Source organism: Paroedura picta, chromosome 12 (genome assembly GCF_049243985.1).
Source record: "Paroedura picta isolate Pp20150507F chromosome 12, Ppicta_v3.0, whole genome shotgun sequence".
Taxonomy (NCBI): Eukaryota; Metazoa; Chordata; class Lepidosauria; order Squamata; family Gekkonidae; genus Paroedura; species Paroedura picta.
Genome location: NC_135380.1, coordinates 22,264,957 through 22,284,973, shown reverse-complemented (window position 1 = coordinate 22,284,973; position 20,017 = coordinate 22,264,957). Strand labels below are relative to the sequence as shown.

The 20,017-nt window shown below is 48.3% G+C and overlaps 1 protein-coding gene across 9 annotated transcripts in view; it reads left to right on the top strand.

Moving 5' to 3' along the window:
* Positions 1–706: 706 nt before the first annotated feature.
* Positions 707–20,017, top strand: part of ZMAT4 (zinc finger matrin-type 4) — a 172,891-nt gene continuing 153,580 nt past the window's right edge. For 2 of the 9 annotated variants that reach the window (XR_013225876.1, XR_013225877.1), the window contains exons 1-2: positions 722–860; positions 4,099–4,207. The gene's annotated coding sequence lies outside the window, so the exon portion shown is untranslated. Of the gene's footprint in view, positions 861–4,098; positions 4,208–20,017 lie in introns of all 9 variants that reach the window. The other 7 variants (XR_013225874.1, XR_013225875.1, XR_013225873.1 and 4 more) reach the window with 5 other exon arrangements.

Sequence of the window (20,017 nt, the reverse complement as noted above, 5' to 3'; positions counted from 1 at the left end):
CATTTTTGGCATCACACGCATGGCTTTCCAGAAGCTTCTGAAGACCCCAAATCCCCTCCCCCTCAATTTATTGCTAACAGCTGTAAATAAAGCTACACGCGCGCTGTCATTCTGCGGGAGCACAGAAACGCGTTGCATTAAGTGCGGAGGGACGCTCTCTGGCAATCTCAGTCTTCGCATTTAAAACAAGAAGTGGGCTTCTAGTCCTCATGGGTTCAGAAGCGGGCGGGCGATGTCTGCTGAAATCTCGGGAGCCACAAGAGTAGCGAAAGACAGGATCACCAGCGTTGCTTTTGCCACGTCCCACAATTAGGAAAACAGCAGTGCGCCGCGGCGGGTGCCCCTTCCTCTTCCTCCGCTCGTCTCCGGACCGGGAGCAAATTCCGCAGGTGGGGTCAGTTTAAGGGGAAAGGCCAGATTGCGGGGTCCAGCCGAGCAGAACGAGCCCTGCGTCCAATGCAGGGCCCGAAAGCGGCAGGCTGCTCCGGGCGGCCCACGTGGGCGCGCCGCCTCTGCCCGAACTTCCTTTGTTCCCCTGACGCCCGCCGGCGCGGCCCAAGAGCCCGAGCCTGGCTACGGAACGCGCAATTAGCCGCTGCCGCTAATAACAGCGGCTAAATAGCAAGGCAGGCTGGCTGAAGCCAATCTAGGCTAGCCCGGGGCCGGCGGGCCAATCGCGGCTCTCGGAGGCGGGGCTTGCGCGCCGGCAAATAATTACTAAGTGCCTCTCCAGCCCAGTCGGGCTGGGCTGCCGAGCGAGCGGGAGGGAAGGAAGGAGGCGTCGTGGCGCCGGTGGCCTCCTCTCCAGCAGCCTTGCCCTGGCTCCCGAGGCGCCGTTCCGCCCGAGCGACGAGCGAAAGGTACCGGGGTCTGGGGGTCCGGCGGTGCCCGGCTCTGCGTTGCGTTGGTAGCCGGAGGAAAAGTTTAGGAGGGAGCGGGCCGGGTTCCAGCACCTCTCTGGGTTATAACCGAAGCTCCCGGCCTGGGGTGCGGATGGGTTCCTTTGCCCCCTCACTTTATGGCCAGGGTTGGTTGTGTTGAGTGGGGATGTGCCCGAGCTTCTCAAGGCTCAATTTTTTTTGGTGGGGGTGCAAATATCAGGGTATGCGCATGAGACCCGTGGGTGTGAGGTCTCCCTCCTTGCAAGGGCTGAGCATCATAAAATTGCAAGAGGCGAACCTATTGCTACCTGGCTTATTTCCTTCCCCTTTCCCCAAATGGGCTTAGACTCTTGAAGTGAGCCTGGCCTAAGCTTTCAAACTTGAAATCCAGGTGGTCCCACGACATTGCTCAAAGTTTGTTTGGGACATTGCAGCTCACTGCGGGCAGCAGGACAGTGGTGCTGCTCTGTGGCTGGCAGGCAAGGTCAGACAATTCTTCAGTTCAGGCACCCCTCGGGCTCTGTAAGGGCAGGGCCCCCAGCCCTTTCAGGAACCCTGTAGCAGGAAGGAAATTTGGGCAGGTGCTGCTTCTCCAGCCAGAGTACTGCAGTGATGAGTAAAGCTGTACCTGCTGGAATCCCTTCTGCTCAACAGCCATTCAAAATATGGGAGCTCCGATCCTTACTACAACTAGTGCTCCTGGTTTTCATGACCTCCGTGGGACATGTGCAAAATGGTTGCATGAAGGCTTGGGCCATGCACCCAAGCTGTGATGCACCACGCTAGCTGAGCAGCATTGTGCTTAAAGAATAGGTAGCACCTGGAGAGATGCATAACCATAGTGTCAGCCTGGGTGGAAAACGGCGGCCCATAATATGCCAGAGTGCCTACTTCTCCCCTGGTCTGCCCTGTGTGCTCTTAATGGTAGCCGGGTGCCCAGAAGTTTGGTGGATGAATAGTTGCTGACCATTTATCTTGATGCCCAGAAAAGTTTCACCAGCAAAATTTGTATGAGCACAGTTGCTGTGGAAGGCAGAGCTGCTATTGAAAAGGAGTGACTCTACCTTAAAGCTATGGGAATTGTCAACAATAGTGCTGCAACTGAAGAAATTCTGGGCTAGCCAAGAAAAGGTTGAAAGCAAGAAGCATATTTACCCGTGAACTTTACGGTGCTTCTGTTGACTTGCTCTTTGTGCATGTGGGATTGTATTAACATAAGGCTGGAAGGGCAGGGGGGGGGGGAGAAGCTATTTTTTTCTTCTAGTCCATGTGGATCTTGTTTTGGAATTGACTGGTATGGAAAGCGTAGTTTGTAAGTTTTGGGTGGTGCCCTGGAAATACTACAGCAGCAGTGCCATCTTAGGTTGACATTTTAATACTGGAACATCAGGCTCTCCTCCTGAATGAGACAAACCACATGCATGCACCTGAGGCAAGCACCACATTTTGCCCCACTTTAAATCCCCTGCTTGGAGCTTCTGAAACCCAAGCAAAGCCCACTCAAAGACTGGGGCTGAAGGGACAGTCAGAATTGCTGGTCTCCCAGGTATTGCTGGTCTCTTGGAATGGATTAGCTGACCCTTATGAGAGTGACCAGGAACACTGTCCAGCGGGGAGTGTCTTCCATGGAGGTGCCATTCTGAGTATGAAACAGAGTGACAAAGACTTTGAAGAAGAGGGACACACAATTGAAGCTTTGTTGCCCATGCTGCATGCGTCCCCTCGGACTAAATAAGCTTTGCAGGTTTTTGAAGCCCCGTAGAAACCTTCCAACTCTGTTTGAGCAGGGGTGGTTGGGGGATGAGTGGGGGGCACTATCCCCAATTGTGCATCTCCCGTACCATTCCTGGAGTGTGGAAGCTATCAGCTGCCTCTCGGCTCATCTGATCCTTGGGGAAGGCGACTTGCTGTTTCTTGAGATGATGCTGATGCTCCAACCAGAACTAAGCAAAGCTGCAAACAGACATGAGAACCATAGCCCCCTCGAAAAAGAAAACAAACCCAGCAGCGTATCCTTTCCGGAGCGTGCCTTCTCATGCAAACAGGACTGCTGAGAGCCCCCCTAGGCCCCCGGACAGAGATTCTCTCTGCTTCCCTCCACACACCATGCAGACCCCACCTCCATGTCATATGCAAGCGAGCTGCGTGACTTGCCCGGTGGCAGGGTCCTAGGGTTTTGTCATCCTCCCCCCTCCAGCAGCCCTGTGTCCAAAGCACGTGTTTAAATAAACCTCAACAGGCGGTCCCTGCAAGCCAATTAAAAAGGCACACAAGCGCTGACAGTAGCAGGCAATTCCCTCTAGGAATGTGTGCCTCGGGAGCCTCTCGCAAGGATCCCCTCCTCTCCCCCCCTTGCCTGATATGTCAGTGCCCCCATCCGATGGCCACGAGCAGAACATTAGATGAGGCATAACAGTGCTGAGGGTTTCCAGCGGTGCCGATGGATTCCTCCTGAGGAGTCTTTGTTTGCTTGCCGGAGACACAGTCAGGCTGCTTTTCTGCAGGGTCTGCTGTGAACTGGCATGGAGTGTGTGTGTGTTGGGGGGGGGGGGAGGCTTTTGATTTGATAGAGAATATTAGGAGAGGTGGTTTGCAAGGGGGCTGCAGACAATGACTCATCTGCTGTAGGAATAGGACGGGGACGTGGGGGAAGGGGAGATGGGAGATTGGGAAAGGCGAAAAGTGGGTCTCTTTGCCCCTTTTGCTCACCTTGGTGGAATCTATGATGTTCAAAGAGTGAATTGCAGCAGGAACTCTGGCGAGGGTAAGAGAGCCACCTGCTCACGCTGCTGCAGTAGAGCCAGTGGGGCTCCATGGAGTCACTTTTAATTGCTCCAGCACGGCAGGCCCCAGTTGGCGGCTAGCTCCTTGGGAGGCCAGTGGCCGGGCAGGGACCTCATCTAGTCAAGTGGATTGTCAGCACGTCTTGTTGGGGCCAGCTGTCCCATACTGTGCTTCTCCTGTCTCTGTGGTGCTACTGTGAGGGGTGGCCTGTTCTCCCAGGGGGCTGGATTTGGATCGCCCGTGCTTACTTGTGGGTTGCTTTTCCTACTTGGAGGAATAGTCAAGGTGACATACATGGGAGAAGATAACCAAAGCAGCTGAAGTGAGAAGATGCTTAAAAAGCTCAGCCACCCTAAAAGCCTGGACTACTCAAAAGCAAAACTAAAAACCAGAAATCAGCTTTGCAGGGGATTTAATGAAGCAAATTTTCCAGATCGCAGATTTTCCCCGAGGCACTTCCTGCAAAATTCCGGTGTGGATACCAGAGGCTCCTGTTGTGGAGAAACAGCCCCAAAAATCTGAAGGACGTCAAGAGAATTGCAGTAAGCCCAGCGTAATTTCTCAGGAACCTTCTGTATGTCAAGTCTCCCCCCTGGATAGCTGCCTGATACCTCCATGAGGTGGTTCTCTCCAGGATAATGCATGCAGTTTTCTTCCTGTGGTTAGTCCTTGGTTGTCTTTAGTTATTGTTTAGTAACAATATACTCTAATGCACTTTCTCTGCATTAGAGAAGGGATGTTATAAAGCAGTGGTCCCCAACCTTTTTATCACTGGGGACCACTCAACGCTTGACAATTTTACTGAGGCCCGGTGGGGGGGGGGTAGTTTACTCCTCTACTCTCAACCACTGCCCTAACACTCTCTGATCGTTATGGTAATGTTTAAGCATCCCTTCAAAATAAGATACAGCCACAACAATGAACATAAGGAACATTTTATTTTCATGGAAATTTTAACTCATGACAGTGACAAATCAATGGGTACCTTGAGCTTGTTTCTCTGTAAAGGGCCGGGGGGGGGGAGAAGGCATCTTTCGCGGCCCACCTCCAATTAGTCGATGGACCACATGTGGTCTGCGGCCCACAGGTTGGGGATCGCTATTATAAAGAAATGAATACAGCTATTAAGAGAGATCCAGGATGAGAGAATGGGGAGTCTCATCGAGTCTTATGGGTTACTGAACCATCAGTTTCGTTGAAAAATCTATGCAGTGCAGCAGCGGTGTTGCTTGAAATTCGATGGGTTGGGAATTGGTTTCTAGAGTTTGGAAGAGACCACCATTTGGGTGGAGGGGATTCCTTTTGTAATATATTTGGTGATTGGGTGATAGCCATAGAAATCAGTAAGGTCATGGATATTGGCTCCCCAGTTGAGTTAATCGCTTTACGATGCTTTGCTGCGAGAGGTCATTTCAGGCTACTTTTGCTGGATTCTTTTTTTGGTTGTGGAGATACTCCGGTATAAGAGAAGATAAGATCACAGTCAAGCTGGCACACCACTTCTGAATGACTCCTGCCTTGGCAACCAACCCCTGTGACCTGATGGCACAGGGCTTGGGAGAGCTCAGGAACAGACACGACGAGGATCCCACGGTTAAGTCTGGCAACAAGCATTTGGGTGCCCTCGGAACATGGCTGGCCCAGGAGGGGTTGCTTGTTGTAGCAGTGTTTTTCATGCATCCTCTTTCCATTCAAAGGGTAGCTTTTTGCAGAGGCCTTGTGATGAGAACCCATTGTGTTTTTGTGCTATGATTTATTCATAAATAGGCAGGGCGGGCAAGCCTGCAGACAAAGCTGATCTTTAAAGCAGTGTCACATCCTTCAAAGGCAAAAGTGTGCTTTGGAAATCTTCTCCTCCAGGCATCTTCTGCTCAGCCTGGTGCAATACTCCCATCTGAATTTTCTTTGTTAGATATGTTACAGTCCCAAATTGTTTCTCTTTAGTCCCCACTGAGGTAGATAGGGTGTGCTCCATGGCTAGTAGCTACCAGTCATTAACCCTCCCAAATCCTTTCAAACAAGTGTTTTTGAGGCACGGATGCCCATTACAGAAACAATTAAAGCTTAACAAGCTTAGAGGACAGGGCATTTTCTCTAACACAATGCAATGGCGTTTTCACGAGTTTTTTAGGGGCTCTGATAAAGCAGCATGAGGAGGGCTCCCAGGATGTCTCGTGATGTTGCAGAGAAGGCAACCCAAAGCCGCTGTGCAGAACTGTACCCCACAAGCCACTCGGACACCAAAAAAGGGAGGCAGAATGGATATTTTGCACCAAACTCTCTAGATCTGGCCCTGTTTGGAAGTGCCTGGCTCTACATACACCCATCTAGAAGAAGAAGAACAGTTGGTTCTTATATGCCGCTTTTCCCTACCCGAAGGAGGCTCAAAGCGGCTTACACTTGCCTTCCCTTTCCTCTCCCCACAACAGACACCCTGTGGGGTGGGTGAGGCTGAGAGAGCGCTGATATCACTGCTTGGTCAGAACAGTTTTATCAGTGCCATGGCAAGCCCAAGGTCACCCAGCTGGCTGCATGTGGGGAAGCGCAGAATCGAACCTGGCATGCCAGATTAGAAGTCCGCTCTCCTAACCACTACACCAAACTGGCTCTCTACCAATCTAGTTTTCTGAAACCCCATGATCTCTCCCCCCCCCCCACTCCCCCACCCCCGGATCCACATTGCTACCTCCACCACCTTCTGCTCTGTGTTGTCATAATGCTTTCACTCAAATGTCTCACCTGCCCAAGACGTCGATCTGGCTTTGATGCTCAAGTGAAAATGCAGAGAAAAAAAAGTTTGGAGATAAATTTGGGGCCATTTGCCGCACCATCTGTATCCTTTGCTGACAGATCGTCTGAAAAGAAGCATGTACGTATGTGTCATGGAGATTTATGAATACTTGACAGCTTTGGTGAGTGCTTGAGACAGATTAGGGTGTCCTCCCCCCTCCCCCCACCGCCAATTGAAGGTGGTGTGATAGAAGCATCATTTGTCCATGGTGGGAGGATTCATCCCATATGTTCTGCAGGTATTCATAGAGCTTGACCAGAGATAACTATGGTGTGAAAGATGTGTCATTCACACACATCCTTTTTCTGCAGAGGAACAAGCAATCATGGATCAGTGCATACATAGGTCCCAAGCTCTGCATGCTGATGGTTCCATCCTCAATTCCTGACCTCTGTAGTTCAAGAATGTCAGGTAGAAAATGCAGGGAAAGAGCCTTCTCTGCCTGGGACCCTGGAGAGCCGATGCCAAACACCACTGTACCGATCACTTAGCAGCAAAATAGGTACACCAGCTTCTTATTGGAAGGCAAGCGGCTGGCACAGGCTGTGCTCGGGTGTTGCAAACAAATCTCAGTTTTGTTAGTGATGGACATAAATCTGGTCCCTCATTCCTCCCTTTCTAGTTAAGATACAAAGTTCAGTGTTTGAATGTCAGAATTAATTGGAGTGAGATTGAAGACTTCTGCCTTCTGTTTTAGGGTGTTGTGCAAAGGAGGGAGGGGAGGGAAAGGAGCAGGTGAGCCTCGCAGTTCTGCAGGTTTGTGCCTGAATCATCTTGCGAGCTGCACACCTGCTTTGCCTACAGAAGATCCCCTTTTCAGCCCCTGGCACTTCAGTTCAAGGGCATCAGGCAGCAGATTTGGGAAAGTCCTTTGCATGAGAGCTGTTGCTTATGAGAAGCAGGCAATGTCTTTTTTAGGGGCACCTAGTTCAAGCACTGATTTTAGCTCAGGGAGCAGGGGTCGGCTGTGTTTCAGACGCTGGAGAGCTCCCCAGGCAGTGGCAAGTTGATAGATCCATGGCCGGATGCTGTCCAAAAGCCCCTCACCTGTTACTTCCCCCTTCCAGCAGTCCTCCCATGTTTCTGGGGGGGGGGGGGCTCCCCTGTTCCTTTGGAGTAGCACTTCAGGTGCCACTTGGGTCAGTTTGAGAAGGGAGAGGGGGAAAGTTGCACTTCCATGTGTGTAATTCAGATAGGACCTAGCCTAGTATATCCTCACATCTCAGTATGCACTGGCTTGATGCTTATTCCGTTTATATGCCACTGCTTCTAGACTGGCTAGCCCATGGCGGCTCACAACTAGGATTGTGCACTTCGGCTTGGTTCGGCTGCTTCGGCAATCACCAAAGCCTGAAGCAGCGCGTAGGAGGCCAGCGTCTTTGAGAGGCGGAGGCAGTTTTGTGTCTTGTGTGTGGCCGGTGGCTGGCCTGCCGCTGCCCCTCCTCTCTGCATCATGGTGCTGGCAGCCTCAGGCTGCGGTGATCACCAAGGTGGTCGAACCCCCTACTCATACCATATCCATAAGACCAGGGATAGTCAACCTGTGATCCCCCAGATGTTCATGGACTACAATTCCCATGAGCCCCTGCCAGCAAACGCTGGCAGGGGCTCATGAGAATTGTAGTCCATGAACATCTGGAGGACCACAGGTTGACTACCCTGCATAAGACCATAAAACCAACATAACATTAAAACCCCCTCCCATCCTCCCCAGCCACCTACAGACCCCACCCCTACCGACTGCAGAGTTCATGTTATATTGTGTTGTGTGTGCTCAGGGAGATGTGATGCAGGCTCGGAGCCCGAGGGCACTGGAGGAGGGCCAGATCTTCTACGCCCTGGCCTCAACCAAACGCCTGGAGGAGGAGCTCCGTCTTACAGGCCCTGTGGAACTGAAGAAGTTCCAGCAGGGCCCTCAGCTCTCCTGGGAGCTCATTCCACCAGGCAGGGCTAGGAATCTAACCCCTAGGATGTCTAACCCCTTCCTTCCCAGTCCATGGCCCATTCAAATCCACCTCCGAGCTGGTGCCTTACCATGAGAAGGAAAGATGCAAACAACTGGCGATGAACGGGTTAAATGGCCCATTCTCCCTGCTAGCCCCATGCTCAAGATTTCAGCTTCCCACAGGGGATGAGGGTGGGTGGAGTGGGGGGGATGTGGCAGTAATGCAGTTTAGATCTCAGATTGGAAGACTCAGAGTTCAGGCAGTCTACTTAATGCCCTGTTCTTCTATTTTACCATCACAGCAGCCCTGTTGGGTAGGTTAAATGGAAGCCCTAACTATACATTTCACTTGTTCCAAGTTTACCTTAAGTCTGTTCTGTGTCCTGTCAAATCAGATGTTTCAAGCACACTCATTCCCCCAGTTTTTGACACTTCATTTTCACATGCATGGGAGTCCTATTCAGACCAGAACTGTAGCATGTTGCTGACATGAGATGGCCTGTGAAACCTGCTGTTTGCCCCAATGCAGGAACTTGCATGTTGTGGTGGTCTGTTTGTATGTTTCCCCACTTTAGGAAACTTGAGCCATTTAAGATCAGGAAAATGGTGCTCAAAACGGTCCCCTTGACCATTTATGCACTGGAGGTTTCATGCCATGCTGTAGGCTGGAGTTTTAGTCCTGGCAGGTTGCCCCACCTCTTCCTGCACCCACACAGGGGAGCATTTGGCCCCGTGCACCTCATCCGCCCCCAATTTGTGCTCCTGCACAGGAGCTGGGACAGTGAAGTTCCCAGTGCATAAATGGTCCCCTTCCCTTACACTGAATTGAATCTCCAAGCAGCTGGAAATTGTTTCAGCCCAGAGTTTCCAGAGCACATTTGGTTTAACAAGGCCCCGAAACTGTGTCCCACGTAGTTCAGGCCTCCTGAAAGTGTGCTTCATGGCCATCCAGGGGCTTGAAGGCAGCTCTCCACAGCCCTAGACTGACACTAACCGCTGTCTCTCATTGGCTGTAAACTGTTGAGTTGTGTTTGATGTACTCCTGAAGTGCTATAAACCCTGATGGCATTATATAAATAAGGAATAAATATCTCCAGGCAAGGACGGCCGTGTTATAGCATTCTTGAACTTGCTTAAAACTCTTTTCTGTTCCTTGCTGAAGTTTCTCTGGCTGGTAACAGTAAACTGAACATGGTCCTGTAGGATTGCAGCATTCTTCTCTCACCCTGAGCAAGGCGCGGAGCCAGAATTCCTCCGCCTTGACGGCGGCCTTCTGTTACGCTAAGTAATTTCTCCCCATCCTTCTCCTTCCCCCGAGATTTAGCTGGGAAGATTAATGTCTTGTTCTGCTCCAGCCACCAATCTTTCAGGGATCCTACTGCAAAGTTATTCCCACCTTCCCTATACGACAGTTGCTGCTTTAGCATAGGCAAATCCTGAATCACCACAGAAAAGCCATGTTCTACATAGTAACGTCTCCTGCAGTCAAACACATTTACACTTAGATGGTTTTCCTTTTCAAGGAAATTATGGGTCTCCATTCTTCAGTGTCCAGGCTGTTGGAAAACAGTCCTGGTCGACATTCAGCAGATTGCAGGAGAGAAGATCCCTGCAGACTTGCTCTATGTTCTGCTGTCTTGTTTTGTGATTGAAGTTATCTTAAAAGATTGGGCAAAGATACGCAGTGATGAATTGACTGATAGTTGCAAAGATTATTGCCATTGGGAATTTGTTTAAAAAATCGCTTCTAGGCAGTCATAGAATCCTCCAACCTTTTGCAGAAGGCAGGAAATTCACAGCTACCTGCCCACCCACAGTGACCCCAATTCCATCCCCAGATGATGCCCCCTCCAACCAGAATCCCTGGCCAGTCTGGCCTGGAGGAAATTCGCCTCCTGACCCCAAAGTGACAATAGCATTTCCGTGGGGCATGCATGAAAGGGACATAGGAGCTAAGCACTGACACAAAGAAGAAGAAGAGTTGGTTCTTATATGCCACTTTTCGCTACCCAAAGTAGTCTCAAAATGGCTTAAAGTCACCTTCGCTTTCCTCTCCCCACAACAGACACCCTGTGAGGTGGGTGAGGCTGAGAGAGCCCTGATATCACTGCTCGGTCAGAGCAACCTTATCAGTGCTGTGGCAAGCCCAAGGTCACCCAGCTGGTTGCATGTGGGGGAGTGCAGATTCAAACCCGGCTCGCTGGATTAGAAGTCCGCACTCCTAACCACTGCACCAAGCTGGCTCTCAATCACATTCATATCCTATAGCCATTCTGTAGGTTATGGGGTAACTGCTTGGCACCTGCTCCAGCTCACCATCCGTGGAAGGATTTTTGTCAGCAGAGCACACGTTTTCTGCCTGCCCCTCTGGATGCAGCTCAAAATGCCCTGTGAAATGTTGCTCCTGGGGGGACAGGGGAGATCTACTGACGCCAAGGGAATCAAGAAAAATCCCTCTTGTATGCATAAAAACTATCAGCAGGATCTAAGCGAGTATTCTTCAGCCTCTTGGTGGAAAGGCATTTTTGGACCCAATCTTAAGGTTTGGATTCAAACCATTAAGCCTAAATTAACATATTGTAGATCAGGGGTAGTCAATCTGTGGCCCTCCAGATGTCCATGGACTACAATTCCATGAGACATCTGGAGGGCTGCAGTTTGACTACTTCTGCTGTAGATAACTGACTGAAAAAAAGATCTATACAGAATAATTGTATCAATAATGGGCACTGCTTGCATTTTTTGAAATGATTAATATTTGGTAGCGTTCACCCCATATCTTCTTCTGATAGTCACATGAGCATTTAAATAGGCGCTTGTGATCACTGTTGTTAAATGTGCTTTATTAGTGAATATATATATTTAACGTGAGATTGTTACAAAAGGTTATATTGTGGAGAGCTAATGCTGGGGTAAGTACATTAGGTTGCATTGATCATGTGCTGTGACAGCACATGCGGAGAATCAGAAGGAACACCAGGTGCTGCAGCTCCTCAGCGAATGGGTTTTGAGACTGGATCTGTGGAAACCAGAAGGCAAGCGAGGGAAAGTGTACGAGAACACAATGAAAACTGTTAGGTAACATGTCCTCTTCTCGTGACCTTGAACAGGCAGCTTTCAACTGAATGCAGTTCTGTGTATGCCAGCCAGCCTGTCTGGAAAATCGCCATCACTAAATCATTCCTTTTTCAGACAAGGGGTAAATCCCGTATTGGTAAATGGTCAGAATAGGGAGCACATAGTGATTAAGGAAAATAAGTACTCTTTAGGTTTTTGAAAGATGGCAAACTCCCTGCCTTTTGATTAGCTGGATCCGTATATCCTACATGCATGTCTACCCCTATCTGGGGGCTTTTCTCCACATTAGGCAGGGCCAAATCTGGTGCAAACATGAAGAAATGCACTGAACAGGGACCTGCATCCAACTCCAGCTCCTTGATAAGTGTGCCTGTGTAACACTTGTATGTAGTATTCCCATTTTCAAGTATACATGCACTTCAGATAAAGTATGCATGCCTTCAAATGTAAAGAATCTAAACCCAAGAGTTCATCAGCTGACATCTGTCTTCAAGCTCTAGCCAGAGGATTTCAGGACTGACTCCAGTTTTAGATATATTGGTAGTTTGAAATTCTGTACATGTGGAATGCCATTGTGTAAAAGAGGAGTGTTGTAGTTCAGCTTGTTTCCTGATATGAGCGCGCTCTCTCCTCTCTATGCTATCTGCTGTTTTGCCCCATGTTGAGCTGTTTCTCCAGACTTAAAAGAAGAAGAGTTGGTTCTTATATGCCGCTTTTCTCTACCTGAAGGAGGCTCAAAGCTGCTTACAGTCACCTTCCCTTTCCTCTTCCCACAACAGACACCCTGTGAGGTGGGTGAGGCTGAGAAAGGCCTGATATCACTGCTCGGTCAGAACAGCTTTATCAGTGCTGTGGCGAGCCCAAGGTCACCCAGCTGGCTGCATGGGGGGGGGGGAGTGCAGAATCCAACCTGGCATGCCAGATTAGAAGTCTGCACTCCTAACCACTACACCAAACTGACTTATAGAAGCCCATGTTCTTAAACTGGCTGAGCTCTGATATGTGCCATCCGACAGTGCCTAAAAAGTAAAACTTTGCCTAACTTTGACCATTTTAACTTTTTAAAAGCATGCTAGAAGTTTCTAATCCCTTTTACTTGAGCTTTGTTGTCCTGCTTTTCTTGTTAATTCTCTTGCCCACGGGGCATTGTGGCCTCGTTGCTTGTGTACCGTAAACACGTTATTACTGTCACTGTTGACTGAGCTGGCTGCTGTTTCCCGATGCGTTGTGGTCCATCCATGTTTCAAGAGCGCTGTCCTTAAGCAGTAGAAGGCCTTTTGTGTATAGTTTTTCTGTTCTTTGAGGACGCAAATAGGTGAGATGCAAATGAGCTGCAATAATCTCTCACTATTGCTGAAGTGAGAATCTGTTTTAGCCCATGGTTTGGGATATCAGGAGATGCATAGCCCCTCCCAACTTATTTCCTAATAAAGATCCCTAAGGTGTTTTTAGCCCAGTAGGGAAGTGGATATCTTCCTTGTCTCTTCCCCCTTTAACTGCTAATAGTAACTGGGGACAGGGAGTTTCTCTCAAGAAAAATGAAGCCAGGGAAAACATTAACCCTGCTTCCTGCCTACCCTGGCTCTCACCCCATCAGTCCTTATGGCTGCTTTTAAATAAAAAGACAATGCCAAGAGAGCCATATATGTCACTGTGACTCAGATGGATCAAGCTGTGTGTGAAGCAGAATATAAGAGATCTTTGTGTGTGTAGGGGGAGCTGGGAAGAGGCTTCAGATTTTATTGCAGGAATGGTGGTTAAGGTGTTCTTAAGAAGAAGAGTTAGTTCTTATATGCCACTTTTCTCTATCCAAAGGAGTCTCAAAGCGGCTTACAATTCTCTTCCTCTCTCCACAGTAGACACCCTGTGAGATGGGTGATGCTGAGAGAGCCCTGATATAACTGCTCGGTCAGAACAGCTTTATCAGTGCTGTGGCGAGCCCAAGGTCACCCAGCTGGCTGCATGTTGTGGGAGGAATGGGGAATCAAACCCAGCTCGCCAGTTTAGAAGTCGGTGCTCCTAACTACTACACTTAGCTGGCTCTTTTCCCTGCTTAGTTATTTTTATTATCAAAGTCCTGGGCTACAAGAAGGAAGAGATGCCAGATTCAGTTCCCCCCCCCCCCTGGGTAAAGAAAAACAGCCAAGGGGGAGATATTAATTGCAAAATAGACTCTGAGAAAATGGCACAGTGCATGCCCAGCCCATAGTTCCAATCGTAAGCAGTCCTGGCTGCACTAATATGCCCCCCCCCCTTCAGGAGTTTTCCCATCCAATTTGGGCATTGTTCCTCATGCAGAATTAAATACAGTGAGGATGTCAGTTGCTCAGGCAGAGTTATGCATATGAACAAACTTCCGTTACTATGAACATTGCTGATGTGCTGCTGGGGAAATGGGTACGCTGGAGCATTGTTTACTGGAATGCTTTTTCTCAAATGTGAGAGTTTTGTGGATTATTCCTTCCCTGGGTTGGATGGATGGTTTCATCAATGGGAGAAAAATGGGGAAAACATATGGCTGGAGTGGATTTGGAGGCTGCTTTGGCTTTTGTAATGTTTTTGTCATACTTTATAGCAAGTGGAAAATGAGTCGAAGATGATTTAGCCTGAATTGTATGGACACTAATGTTGCACTACTCGAAACCTTTAGGCAAAATGAATAATATCATTTAAGTGCGTAAGCTGTGAATTTTGCATGATAATATCTATTTTACAAAGCCTGTTTTGTGTCAAGCACCTTGCAGGGTCTCCTTGAGGGCTTCCTCATCATTCATGATGTACAGTGCTTCAAGTAGTCTTGCATCCATGCAGTGGCAGCATTCCGCATGGCTAGCTAGTACCAATGCACACTTACCATTTACTGGCCTCTATGAATTATGGGGACCCCAATTTAATTGTGGACAGGCTGTACACCATTTGAAATCAGCTAGGCTAGGGCATGTACGCTGCTGTATTTCCCTCGTTTCCTTCAGCCATGATTCCAGTTGGCCTTTGTAGATGCAGGTCCCATGACATCATTTTATTCACTGGTTAAAGAACAACTTTCTTTTCTTTTTATCCCACTGGCCGAAAAGATGGCTGGATCCAACACATTGTGCTTGTGCATGCACTAGGTGGAACGGCAATTCCCGGGTGCCATCTATTTATAGAACATACTTATTCAAAATATTTCTGTCCTGTTTTTCACCTAGTTGGGGACTTCATAGTAGAACAAGAATACATTAAAAACCAGCTAAACCTACCAGCTCACAGGGGGGTTGCTCTGTCTGAGGCCTGTCTTTCCTCCCTTTGGGCCCTGGTGGGGATAGATCTCCAGGCCATCTCACTGGTACCTTTGCCATGGCCATTTTGCCCATTTGGCTTTGGGGGTCAGACAAAGAGGCCAAAACATGCAAGTTTGGAATGCTAGAGAGACCAGCCATGCAGCTGCCCACTGTAGCAGGATCAAGAAAACAAAGGGTGTTGCCAGTTATGTTAGTGCAACAGTTATGGTAAAATATTATCAGTTTGAACCCATTGAACCCAACTGGGGCATGTTGAGAATAGAGAGATGGAGAGTATAGAGAGAGAATAGAGTAGAATGGAAACACTGCTTTGTATGTGTATACGTGAAAAGCAGCAAGAGCATTTCTGACCCTGTTTCAAATGTTAAGATGACAGTGACATGTACTGCAGGTGTGAGGCTGCCTTGAAATCTTGGCAGTCAAATCTCACCTCCGACACCCAAGATGATCCCAGCATCTGGGAGAATGTATTAGCTAGGTTATCTAGAATTTATTATCTAGACTACAAATACTGACTTGGCTCAGATAAGGCTAACTATAGTTCGATGTTAGGACCCCAAAATAAGTGGTGGGGAGGGGGAATAAGCAGGAATATTTAACTGGGAGATTTGCAGGGTCGCCAACCTCCCGGTCGTCCAAGCAGAAGCAGCCGACAAAAAGGCTACGTTGAAGCCCCCAAAATGAAATCAGGTTTGCTAGTAGAAATTATACACATGTATTGAATGGTTGTTACAATGCTAGAGCGTGAACCAGTTTAAATCATAGTTTCAAACAAATGTTTCTTCAGTGGTATGAATGTTCCATAATTTTTCAAAATTTGTCAGGAAAATCCTTTTTTTTTTTTTTCAAATGTTATCTGCGGAACAGAGTCTTCAGTGAAACATCCTCTATGATTCTCTTTAGGACAACCATTCAGTACATGTGTGCAATTTTTCTTGATTAAAGGACATTTCATTTTTTTGGACCTCAATGTAGCCTTTCTGTCAGTCGCTCCTGCTTTGGCTTCTCAGCTTTCCGGACAGGCTGTTTGTGTTTGCCGCAAACTCCAGGTCTTGCCTGGAGAACTCCTGTTATTACAACTGGTTTCCAGACGGTGGCGATCAGTTTACCTGGAGAAAATGGCTGTTTTGGAAGGCAAATTCCATAGCATTGCACCCTGCTAAGGTCCCTTCCCTCCCCAAATCACACCCTTCCCATTCTCCGCCCTCCAATCTCCGAGTATGTCTAAACCCAGGCTTGGCAACAGTAGACACATAATTAAAGACGCACACACAAAGAGTGTCCTGTACAAAAGTTACACTAATAAGGAAAAAAACCCTGGAACATAAAGTTGCACCATTAGAATTTCAGCAATTTCTTTTTTAAGGCTGGTAAAGAGCTAGAAGGCTCGTCAGCTTCATGTTCCGGTTCTTATTAGTGTAGCAGTAGACACATGACAAAGGGGGTACAATGACTGCACACCTATGTTCTATTTATGAAGCTGGAGAAATCAATAGGGAATTTTCTTCTGTCAAAATTAATGAGAACGTATGTCTGGGAGAAAAAAGATCAAAAACCAGTAGCGCAAGAGTCTTTTATTAGGGAGTGGTGCTAGAAAGTGCTGTCACACTGCAGCCAACTTTTTGGCAATCCCACAGAGCTCCCAAGGCAAGAGACATGTGGAGTAGGGTTGCATGTGACGGTGTCCGAATTCGGACCCTGCCGTGCACAACACTAATTCGTAGGTGGTTGGCCATTGCTTTCCACTGCCTAAGGATTCCTTGGTCTTCCATGCAAATACGAATGAGGGCTGACCTTGCTTAGCCTCCAAGATCTGATGAGATCAGGGTAGCCCAGGCTGTGCAAGTCTTATTAGGACTAACTTTTTAAATTCCTGCAGGAGCATTAGAATTGTATGTCATTTATACAAATTGTACGTCTTCTATACAAAATTGGTCAAGCATTCCTCCTTTTCAGCTGTGTACCGCGTAAAGGGTCTGCCGCGGCTGTGTCTGCTTGCATCTCCTCACTTTCTTGAAAACCCACTGCTTCAAAATCTTATTATTTCTGTTGATTATCTTGATGGGGTCTTTACAACACCTGACGCGATCAACTGAGGTAGAATGTTGCTTCTGCCCATTTCTGTGAGATGTGCAATATTTCTCCGTTGTTTGGCTGTGGTGGAAAATTTACCATGCCCTGCAGGAGTGTAGTTGCAGTAGTTTAGGAGGATGTAAATCTTGGATTACAATCAGAAAGGCCAAACAGGACAGGGGCCCTCTAAAATGCTAAGCTAAAAGCTACGTGTAGGGGGGGGGGTCTTACTGTAGCCTTCACAAAAAGGCCTCAGATAATCCGTTTTTGTAAGCGTGTACCAAATACTCACCACTTTTAAAGGCTGGGGTTGAAACTCTTGAATATAGCGAGATGGCAATTTTCTCGCACTCATCTCCACCTGGTTGTATAAATATTCACATGTTCAGGGCTAGTGGGTGCTAGCGTTTCTCCTGCTGTCATTTCCCACCCCACCTTCTTTGTCGCTCTTTCCTCAGTTAGTACTGTGGGCAATCCCACCCAATCAGGGATCACTTAGAAAATACGTTATGTGGTCATGACTCGATGTGATGACATCACCGGACAACGGTGACCTACAGACGGCTGACCTACAGAACCGAGGGGCCAGTCTCAAAAGCTAAGCAGGATTGGTCCCGGTTAGTTCCAGGATGGGAGACTGCCATAGAAGTGCAGGATTGTTACACAGAGGCAGGCAATGGCAAACCTCCTGTCTCGGTCTCTTGTAAATTGGTTGTGACATGACGGCACTCTTCACTGCTCCTCACCCAACTAATGACGTTGTAAGGAGAAACTTGCACATCGTATAGGAAATCCATGGCTATATCTGATGAGATGGGATTTGATGCTAAGAAGCAACTGTAGATGATTCACATTCTGCTCTCAGCCCTGGGAAGCCCTGTCCATACTTGCACAGAGCTACAAAAAACGTCTTTTAGAACTGCCACCACCGCACATGGCTGTCATAGTCAGCTTGCTGCCTGTGCTACGGAGCTGGGGTGGCCGTTTCACTTGGGAAGATTGTATGGTGTGTGTGTGTGTGGGGGAGAGTTAGATCCCTCCCTCTTGCCCAGTGTGATGTCCCCCATCTGAACCAGCATTATGAGCCAAAGCTTCCTGTGGCTGCTTTTTAGGGTCAAAGAATGTGACAGCTGATTTCCAAGAAACCGTGTTGTTCGGCTCTTAGAAGGCAATTGAGAATACAGCCCAATTTTATGAATACAGGCAAGTAAAGGCACAGTTTCAGTTTTCAACACTGCCAATTTGTTTCTGAGACAGTCATGTGAGCTTTGCTCGCTTAAAAAAATCTCCCAAATAATAAACACTGGGGAAACACACTGCTTTGCCCATGGATCCTGCAGCTGAGCATTAGAATCGATGCCAGGGTGTGAGGCTTTGCTCTTTGTGGGACTGCCTGCCAAAGTCTTGTCCCCTTTCGGTCACCTTGGAGCAAAAATTGTGGCTGGCACTTTTGTTGCTGGTGTTTTTTTTGCCCGTGAATGCTGACGGGTCTGCTTTCCTCCCAGCAGAAGGACCGCCTGCTGGGACCTGCTGTGAGGCAGCGTAACCTGCTCAGCCATTGCTCAGACGCAGGGCTTGGGTGGCTGTCTGTCTCTCTCGGAAGCCTGCTGTTCACTTATGCGTTTATTAATTAAAAGGAAATAAAGTTGCCGAGAGAGATCCGATTCACAGAATGACCTTGAGTTGGGGAAACGCTCCCGGGGGAGCCATCCCTAATTTCTCTCTAATTTTATTGCTGGTTTAATTTGTTGTTCTTAACTGTAATGCTCTCATTTTCCCAGATAGAGGGTTTTGTCCCATTTAAGTAAAGGTGGCAACAGATAGCAGATAGCAGATTATGAAAGCATGACTGTTGCGTATAACGTATTTGCAGAAACACCAAGTGCCAGACTGCTTCCTTGTGGGTTGTGGGAATCACCGAAGGCATGAGAAGCCCCACCCACTCACCTGCAGGAGCCACGCCCAGGGCTGTCTCAACAGCATTATAGCCTCCCACCCTGGGCAAATCAGTTCACTGGGGCCCTACCTGCACAACCACTCACAGGAATTAAAATGTAAACCATCAGTACAATTAAACGTATGTTTATTGGTACCTCCAACCAAACCAGTGTTTAAACATTAAAAAGCCTGCTGTACAGCCAAGACTAATCAACACAAGCATTTGGTCAATATAGCATGAACTTGAAACAAATTCAACATGTAAATGGTACTCAATACCTAGACTAGCATGGGGCCCCTATGTTTGTGGGCAACTGCCCAACATGCTGATGTGTTAATACAGCCCTGGAAATGCTCCTTGTTATATCCTCCCTCTGTTCCTCCTCCTCCTTGTCCTTGGGGTCCAGAATCTCCTTAAAAAGGACAGTAGGGAGGCAATGTAGATTTTGGCATTCTCATCCCTGCTGCTGCAACCTTGAAGATCCCACTTTCGAGAGAGTGCGCATACTTCAAGCTTTCAATGCTTCAGTGAAGATGCCACTGGACTCCAGCTTCATTGTCTTTGGACCAAGGTGGCTACCCACCAGAATCTATTCTAAACACAGTGGGAACCATCCAGGTGCACCTTTTGCAGAATATCTGCTTGTGGTACCTTTGTAGAGATGGTGCAGGAAGGGCTATCCTGGCAGATCACGAGGTTTCATGGCTGTAAGATCTATAGATCATACTTACCTAATAAGGAAGCTCCTTGGGCTAGCAGATCTTGAAACAGGGCTGTAGGTGGGCTGCTGGACTCCAGGTAGGGCTTGGTGTTCTGGGTAGATACAGTAAATCTCAAGAGAACAGAGGCAGCCATTAGGAGGAAATGGCACTTTCAGAGGGTGGACTCAGCATGGCATCATACCTCTGCCAAGCTCCTTGCCCTCCCCAAATTCCACCCTTCCCACATTCTGCCCCCAAATCTCCAGGGATTTCCCAAGCCAGAGTTGGTAACTGTGGCACGTGGAAATGGGAGGAAGAGAAGGAGAACCTGGAGGATGTGTGTTGTAACTCCACGGATCTGCTTGTTCCTGTCCTTTCAGCCCATGCCAAGGTACAGTGCTGAGGCAGTAGCAAACCCCTGCATTTCAAAGGCCTTTTGATCCATTGCAGCACCAAAGGAAGAGATGCGGACTAGAAATTCAGAGGGCAGCTTCAAAAGGGTATTGAAGAACTCGCTTTTGGCAGATGCAGACTGAAGGAG